The sequence below is a fragment of the Tinamus guttatus genome, unplaced genomic scaffold, assembly GCF_059628265.1.
Source record: "Tinamus guttatus ecotype Peru unplaced genomic scaffold, ASM5962826v1 Tinamus_guttatus_pri_ptg000245l, whole genome shotgun sequence".
NCBI lineage: Eukaryota > Metazoa > Chordata > Aves > Tinamiformes > Tinamidae > Tinamus > Tinamus guttatus.
In genome coordinates this window covers 1,344,903-1,353,406 of record NW_028288779.1, presented here as the reverse complement: position 1 = coordinate 1,353,406, position 8,504 = coordinate 1,344,903, and positions in this window count along the sequence as shown.

Below are 8,504 nucleotides of genomic sequence, written 5' to 3'. Positions count from 1 at the left end.
GTATCTTTTTATTGTCACTTGCATTGAAAATTGTCTAGAGGACTCTAAATGATGGGTAAGGAAAAACAAAGTTGAAAGTTGCTGGAAGGTATCTAGCAGGTACCACAAGAGTCAGGTCAGGTCTTAATGTCTTCATTTTGGACCAGGGAAAAGAGTAAACAGAATACTAATGAAAGCTGGAGATGGAACTAAAATCAGGAAAGGTTATCAGTGACAGTGAAATAATACAAGAGGACCTGAATAGGTTAGGAATATAGGGTTTAAAGCAAAATAATATTTTGCTATTTAGCAGCAGAAAAAACAATTAATGTTGAGCAGCCAAAGGAGGGTTAGTGAAAATGATCTGGGGTGAAGGGAAACTCAGAGATAAATTTGTGGCAGGAAGCAGAAACAAAAAAAATAAATACTGTTGAGTTAAAGACTTAGGCAAAATTCATATGTGTCATAAAACAAGATGAAACACTGCAGTTGTGCATGTAGCAATATCTGGCAGACCATTTCTAAACTAAAGCATCTCAGTACCAGAGGGCAAAGTACAAAGTGTTAAGGCATTTTTCTTCCCTTTGGGAGTAATTGCTTGATAAGGCCACAATAAAGAAGTTGCATGCATAAGTCATGTGAAAATAGGCATGTCCATCTACAGATAAACATTTTCCTATTCTACTAGTACCCTCTTTGTAGATGGCCAAAGAAAATAAGATGAAATTAAGAACAAAATCAAAATCTAGTAGCCAGTGAAACAGCCATGCATAGGGAAGATTTTAGTTTTATCACTTCAGGCATTTAAAAGAAGGAGCAGGAAATTCTAAAGCTGTGCAATAATAAACTTTGGTCAAATAACCTAAACTCAATAGCCCTACAGATCATTCACACTTGTAACCTGTGCTGCTTCTTATCGACATAACTCTTCTCATCTGATAAAATGTCATTTCTAAGAAAACATGTTTCGAACTAGTCCAGAAGTGGATTACTTCCTCACTTTTGTGCAAGGTAAGTAATTTTTTCTCAGGTCAGACTATTGTAATTAATAGGATAGATGACTGCATAGTATTGAAAAGCAGTCCTTACTATTTACTTAGTTATCACTTCATCTAAACTGCTTTAAGAACAAAAGGAATAGCAGTTTAACACAAAGAACTCTGCACTGTGCTCAGAGATCTGTTCCTCTTTCCCTGACCTTTTCTGTGAGTGTGGAGAAAATATCAAATATCCTTCAGGCCTTCCTTTCCTAGTGACAACATGGAGATAGTAATATACTTTTTCATAAACTTCTGTCAACATATAGAATTTTTGTAAATCAGAGATGGACGTATTTCATTACATAATGACATAGGCATCAGTACAAGCAAACTATTATTCCATTACACTAAATTAATGATACTTGTTTGCAGATTCTCTTAATTCTGAATTGAAAGATTGCTTATTAAATATTTTATAAACCAGAGGGCATTCCTCAGCAAATAGTGATTTTAAGATAGATCAGATTTTAGGCCTAATTTATATCTCTTTTTTTCTCTTCCTTCCTCTGACATATGCAGTTTTTATTATTTCAGTGAGAGGATCCTATTTTATGTACAAGAATAACAATGATTAATGACTTTCGTTGTTAGGTTCAAAACTTTAATAAAATCTACTCTAAGTGCTGTAATAACTATTAATTACTCCCATTGAATTATCTAAAGTCAGTTGAATTGAAACAAATAAGTTTAAAAGAAAAAAAAAAAACACTTTCTGCTTCATTACATATGCTATGTGCAACAAACAATTCTTAATTTTATACTGAAAGACTAGTGATTCGTCGGAGAGTAATAGTGCACTTAAATCCAAGATGCTTAAAGTTATTGTTTCTTCTGCTTCTTGGCAGATGGTCATATAGGAGTGTATCGAAGAAATGGGGGTGATGCAGGATGGGCCCCTGAGATAGTTCCCAGGTCTAAGTATGGGTCTGGGTTGGGAAAATGAGATATTTTCAGATGAAATCTCGGGAGGATTAGAGAAGAAAGCTGGTGCAGACCAACAGGGAGGTTCTGCCCCATGCTTTGACCACTGTGTGTTTCCAAGGCTCCCTGCAGGAGACCAGGGCATCACCATTGGAGGACATCGCTTCCAGAGCGGAATCAGAAAGCCCCATCCCAGCAGTGGAATCAGAAATCAGGAATCAGCCCCATCCCAAGAAGGAGCCTGCGGCATCTCATCCAGCCGCTGCAGCCTGTGCAGCCACAGCTAGGGTGCACTGATACACAAGCGCCTGGCAAAGGCTCTAATTTATTGCAGTAGCTCTGATGGCTCTCTGTGAAGCCCGAAATAATCTATGAGTGCTTCACATTTTAATGGTATTCACGGTGAGGGCCTCTGTGTAACTGCAGCTATACGATAACATATGCCCCAATCGGATCTGCCCTTTGTGTACAAGGCAACACAATTTGTGCGCAGTTTGCCATGAGGGAGAGAGAGATTACCCATTCCCAGTGCTGGCAACAGAAGGTCTACCAGCCTCTTGTATGTACCAAAGAGAGGAGTATTTTTCCATTTTTCAGATGTGTATTTACACCCCCAGAGTGCAACAGATGGGATGTTTTTGCCCTTCGAGGCAAAATTCTGCTGTCAGAAGAGATGCATAGAGGGAAAAAAATAAAATGATAAGTAGCAGGCTCAGCAACTAGTTAAGAGTTTAATGAGACTTGGCTGGTCATTCCATTGCTTTTCATTATCATTAACTCATAATTTCAGCAAATTAAAGGACCTCTAGCAATGGCCACCACTAGGAGTCTGTAGAGCTCATAGCAGAGCTAAAAGTTGTCCAAGAATAATATTTATGCAAGGCAGACACTTTAAAAAGTCGGAGAAAACTACAGTTAAAATCATTCAAGCTCTTTTCAAACGCTCTCCCAGTGCTAATGTTGTACATTGCTTCATAACCATGTGCCACTTCATTTACTATATAACTTTCTTTTTTATCTCACCTCTTTCTGATGGTGCTTCTCTAGACTTTTCTGAATGAAACCCACTGACTGCACTTTCCCTCCGTACATTCACTCAGGAAATCCTTCACAACCAAACACGTGCTCCTCTCCAGCAGCATGTTCATTTTAACCATCCTTTCCCAAACATTTCCAGTCCTTTCTCTCTCTCTCTCCTCCAAACTCCATGTCCACATCTGCTCTCCGAATATATCCCTTCAAGTCCAGCTTATTTCCCCAATCTTTAGTTTTAGACCATTTCTGTTGACAGTTCAGATGCTCAGAGCTGGATGTTATGGTCATAACTGCAGGATAAATAAAATGAGCTGCAGTCTTGAGAATGACGGCACCGCACAGCTCCAATCCATGCAGCTAAGCTTCCATTTCTGAACTTGCTGCCTCAAAATCAGGATGATGGCATCCTGCCACCCCAGTCTCCTGCACTACTCCTTAAACCATGCCTAGCCTTTGTCTGCGACAGCACTAGCTAGCAAGGCCAATGCTGTCGGAGGGAGCCGGCTAATAATTAAACAAAATGGAAAATCACTTGACTGTAATCAAGCCGGTGCTTCAGCCAGGGAGCCCCCAAGCAGTCCAGGAACTGAAGCTCGTGACGAGTCCTGGAAACAGGCAGCTGCAGAAGGACTCTCAAAGATGTAGACTCCTCGATGCACAGATCTGCAGCTTGGGCATCCGTGGGGTTTCTTCCAGCTTCTGCAGAAGTGGCACCATTTCTACAGTTTTTGTTATGGATGCTTTTTTTTTTTTTCCCTCCTGCCCCTGACATAAATGCCACCCTTCTGGAAAAATTTCAAGTCTTTAAGTCTTTGCATGAAGCCTGGCAGATGCATAATAGTCATAGAGCTCCTGAAAGGAAAGACTACTTTCTTAAGATGTGCTACATCTTAAGATGTGTTTTTTTTTTTCCACCAGTCTGACTCTCAGCAAAGATTAGGCCAATTTGGCTGAAGTTTTCAACAGTCACAGGCATACCTCTGGCAAAGGAAATTTAATCCCAAAATGTAGTGATAAAAAAAGCCACAAGCAACTGAAATCAGAGTTATATAAGAGGAAAGATTTGGAAACTTTAATAATCAGTGCTCCCGTCCCTGCTAATAACACTTTTTTGACCAGTCTGCTATTCCTTAATCTTCTTGTAAAGATTGCAAAAGATAAAGGCAGATTTTACAGGAAGGCTCAATAAATACTAAATCTCTGATTTCTCCGGGCATTTGCATACTTCTCACCTGTTAAGTTTCAAGCAGGAAGGCCATGATGAGGTTGGTGCAGAGCTGCCAAGGCACACGTCCTGAATTCCGGCTGGATCCTGCCCAGGTCTACGCCATGAGAAGGTGCGAACACACAAGTCAAACATCAGGGTCAGAGCCTGAGAGCCTGTCTTGCCAAGGAGCCGAGGTGCTGAGGAGCGCGTGCCCGCTGCGTGCGTCAGGATTTACTGAGTGCATTTAGGGAAGCTGCCAAAGTGTTCGGAGTGCTTTGGCAGGAGAAGAAACAGCTGGTCCCATCAAAGTGATCACATTCTTGGGTGTTAAATTAGAGGCTGAGAGGATGGAGCAAGGCTTGCCAAAGGATAAGCTTCATAATCCTAAAGGGTTAGTGACTCGCAGGTCCCAGACTGGTAAGGTGTGTTTAGACCCCTTGGGACCACTTCCTTAAATAGCCACATGAACCCTACAGAAGCAGATATTTAGCAGCATGTAGTCTTCAAGCTGACCAGTTTTCGCCATGGTGGTAGCTGTAGACAGACTGGTATTGCAAGGCAATAGACTCTGAGTTTTGGGAACCATTTTAGGGAGTCTTAGCTTATCAGTGAATGACAGATTAAATGAGTGCTAGTGCAAGAATTAATTATTGAAAGATGTGGATTGTGAAAATATATTTGAAAGTATCTGGAAGGTTGGCTCATGAGGGTGGCAATGTGTGTCACATTTTTCTGATGTGTATCAGAAAAAAATAGCATTCCTATTTGTGGTGGTCTCTGATAAAATGAGTATATAAGACTCACTGCTGTCTGGTTTATTATGGCATTCACTAGGTATAGAATAAGTAGCTTCTGTAAAGTTATGGTGCTGGCCAAATGGACATAGTAGATATCTTTTTTATGCTTTTTCCTTTCCAAGCTACGACAATGCGAAATGTGTTAAGCCCCTTTCCTATTCTGAGGCTGTTAAGAAGAAAATTTCGTAGGAGTCAGCTCTGGACTCCTGAACTCCACATTGATCAGGATAGTCTGGTCCATCTCCTCGCTTTTTCCTATTTATGGCACCATAGGAGACAACATCTTCTTCTACCACTGAGTCAAGGCTACTCTTGCAATATTGACGGATTTAGCATCTGGAAGTTCCCACCAGATCATCAGCTAACATTGCACTGAACACATACAAACTGCAAAACTGTATGAATACAGGTGGCACCCCTGTCTTCTGCCTTATTTTTCCTGTGAAAAGAGGGGGAACTTAAGCACAGTATCTATCTCCCTTTCTTGCTTTATTCCACCCCACAAGCTATACTTAAAACACGAGCTTTTGGAAGACTAACATGCAATGCTGGATTAATTTATTGAAGGACCAAATTCTGTGGGTCTTTTTTTTTTTTATGCTAGCTTTTTTAACGTTGGCCCCTTTTGATTGTAAAGAGACAGCAGGATATACCTAAGGGACAGCAATATAGGTATGAAAAATGAATTCAACCACAGGCAAGGCAATAGAAAACTAAGGTGTGCAACTGTCAATCATAAAAGCTACAGAAGTCCTTTTTCCTAAATAAGGGTTTTCCATAAGCAAAACTACACATAAAACCATGCTGCTTTAATGAGAAGAGTAACAAGCCTTTTTTGCTACTGGAAGAAATTAAGTGGCAAATAACCACAAGGCAAGCAGAAGTTTACAACCTTCCCTTTCACTTTATCAAACATTTTTTATGGGATGGACTTTGCCCGGGGCAAAGTAGCAGGTATCTTCTGGTTTTCATTGTTTTGTTTTTGTTTTTGTTTTTCCTGGCATAGGCTAATGAAACATATATAGATCAGCTTATCCAACAAAGGATTCCTCTAACAAAATACCACTCCTGAACTAATGCATTGGCTATGAAGACTATACAAAAATGTACACAAAGTACTCAATTAACAGCAAGCTCTCTTTAGAAGAGACTTTTATTACTGTATATCTTTGTTTAGAAGCCACTCCAAATCCCTCTCAGCTGTGAGCTGAGGGGTAAAGTAATTAATGGGAGGAGAAAGCCACTCTGTGCCACACGAAGTCTCAGCTCACACACAAGGAAATACGAAATGGGCATTACTGGCATATAATTAATTAATACAGGTTGCAAATCTCAAAATGCGCAAGCAAGAGCTGTCCACATGGCCCGTGTCTATACCCAAGTCTCCTTATAACAAGGGACTTGGTTGTTTACATAAAAGCCTATTTTTGTCACTCAGGCATATAAATCTCTAATTCCCTTTCCTAAATTCCCTGTAGGCTGCAAGGGAGGGGAAGGGGAAGGGGCTTGATACAGCTGGGTGAGCAAAGAGATTGAGTTGCACCAGCTGAGGCCACTTAGATAGAGCTGGCCTTGAGGAAAGACTTTACAAGAGACAGGAAGGGATCTTTCTGATCTGTTTTGGTACTTGTCAAGCTTGCAAATCTTGTGTCTTAATACTGAGACTTGGCTCAGGTTAGGCTAAAAGTCATTCTCCAACCCTCTTGCCATATCAGCGTAGCAGGGTCCACTTCAAAGTAGTGAAAAAATGTGGTTAAAAAAGGGTAAAAGAGTGATGAGAAAGCTCTTCCAGCCTGCTTTTGACCCAGTCCTTGAAAGCCAAAGACATCAAAACTCCTCAAAAAAAGCCTGGACTCCACTGAGGTTAAAGGCTAAAATATCCCTGATGAAAACAAAACCAGAAAATGCTTCATTCAGATGATGGTGTTTTATGAAGGATACATGGGTTAATTAGACATCTTCTATTGAATTACATGGTATGAAATCTCCATTAATTATAGTTTCTTTCATTTTGCTCCGATTCATTAAAAACTGATTGTAGAACCACAAAAGAAGCATTACTTTTTCCACACTACCTGACTTGACTTGCTTCTATAGTCCAAAGCCTATGACCCTCGATCAAAATTACATTCAAATGAAGGCACTGAATGATTAATAATGACATGCAACATCACTGGAACCTTAAAATGAACAAAGCCTCCACCAAGTTCAGTCTGACTCTGTTCTTTCAGACACTGCTACATTTATACTTGCATTTTATGATGTCCGAGAGTATAGGAGAAATGCATGATAATAGCAGCTCACTTTACCATTATTTTTATTTTTAAGTTAATAGCTCAAGTAAGGTGTTTGCATAAGTGTGTGATTTTATGAGCTCTTGTGCATTTTCTCAACCAATTAGTCAAATTGCCTTCTTGACTGTATCTGCTTGCTAAATCTAGCTTTTTTAGTATTTGTTATTTAGTGCATTACCTTATTCCATTACAGGCAAAGTTCAATTATTTGTCTTTGGAAGGTCTGAGTGCCTGGTTTAAAATGCCAAATGCATTAAAACAGGCCACCCTTGACTTTGCAAGGAGGTGTAGAAGGATAATAATTTAGCTAGATTTAACAGAATTCTGAAATTGTGAATACAGAATTGTGTGTGACGATACCAAGAAAATAAGGATTAAAGGCTGTCAAGTCAAGAACATACTTTTCTGTCATTATCTTTTTTAAAAAAAAAAAAAAAAATCTTTTCATCTTGACAACTAGCACAACTAGCAAGAAGGAAGGAAATTTTTGTGGTTAAAACAACCATGAGCCAGCGGGTACTAAACCTGAAGGAAAATGTATGCTACAGCATTTTACTAGCCTTGAAAAAAAAAAAAAAAAAAAAAAAGGTTTCAAAGATATGCAAGTAACTTATCACAATAGACTATTGTAAAAAAAAAAAAAAAAAGAAAAAAAGAAAAAAGAAAGAAAATGCTATTTTTTATTGGGACTCCCTGAGGGATCTGCTTTTGCACTTCTGAATTCTGTTCACCGTCCCTCAGTATTGGTATTTCCATTTTGAAGACAACTCCATGCTGATTTTTGCCTCCATCCTGCAACTGAGTACCCAGCAGACAGCAAAAATTCCTGGAGATAGCAGGAGATTGCTAAGAGATCTTGGTGCACGTCACAAGGAGACGGCTCCTGGCCACGACAAACAAACTCTCATTTCTAGAAGAGCAGGAGACCTCTGCCTTCAGCAGAGCTGACTCTAGATGCTCATCTGTTCAAGCGCTATGGAGGTTTTAAAGTAGAAGAAAGTAGCTTGAAACAAGAATGTGGTACCAGCTTAGAAAGGGAGCACTAAAGGGAGCTTTAGGAGGGATGTGGACCCTCTTGCTTAAGTCCTGCTAGTAGGAGTCATCCTACTTGAGATATTTTGGTGAGTAAAGGCTACAGAAAGGATGCAAACTAATTATTAGCTTCTGAAGATTTTTTAAAAATCTATTTAGAAGCCAATTGTCTACGGGAGGCATGTTCAGTGTGCATGTG